General features: G+C 37.8%; 1 protein-coding gene across 1 annotated transcript in view; it reads right to left on the bottom strand.

Moving 5' to 3' along the window:
* Positions 1-746, bottom strand: part of KIF13B (kinesin family member 13B) — a gene marked incomplete at both ends in the record, with an annotated part of 110,344 nt that overhangs the window by 52,152 nt on the left and 57,446 nt on the right. The gene's annotated exons all lie outside the window — the stretch shown is intronic.

Genomic DNA, 746 nt, shown 5'->3' with positions numbered 1-746 from the left:
TGCTGAACAAGAATAGTAGCATTTTGGATGGCGTTTTGTTCTTGTCAATAGACTTCATAGAATTCAACAACAAAGCATTACTGTGCAAAAATGTACATCTTTCAAAGGGGAGTGTTTGGGTGAAGACTAGAGCACTGAAAGAGGAACATTAAACATTTCTGACTTAAGAACAGAAAGCGATTCTTCGACAAAAACCACTGAGATAGAAACGTTGAGGATTGTTCCTGGGATCGCACAGAAACTGCAATGAGACTCACTATCCGTAACAGCAAAAATCTTTAAAAATAAACATGGAAGGCTTCTCACAGAACTATTGGCGGGGGAAGCAGAAACAGGGGAGGGTAAAACAAGTAAGATAAAAAATACAAGAAATCTATGCTGTTTTTCCTGCATTGCTGAGACTAAAAAAAAAAAAAAAGTTACCAGAGATTACATAGGAATAATGCTGGAATATTTATTAAGGTTCTGACCTCTATGTACCAGTTTGCTTTGTATCTAAAATTCGGTATGTCATACTATTCACTGTAAGTCTCTGTTCAGCATTGGAGTTGGACCAGATCTAATCAAGAATAAAATCATGAAGAACAGCAACCACACCTCGCTCTTGATTTTCTGTTTCCCCACACACTTACAAAACCAACATAATGTCCTCCAGAGGAAGAGTCATTCGTGTGTGAAAGAGAGAGAGGAAAAAAACCAAAACAAAGAACAGAGGGAAAACTGCAGTGTGATGTCAAAGACCTCTC

Source organism: Buceros rhinoceros, unplaced genomic scaffold (genome assembly GCF_000710305.1).
Source record: "Buceros rhinoceros silvestris isolate BGI_N320 unplaced genomic scaffold, ASM71030v1 scaffold7771, whole genome shotgun sequence".
NCBI classification, from domain to species: domain Eukaryota; kingdom Metazoa; phylum Chordata; class Aves; order Bucerotiformes; family Bucerotidae; genus Buceros; species Buceros rhinoceros.
Note: the sequence above shows the minus strand (reverse complement) of the source record. Positions and strands in the feature narration are given on the sequence as shown.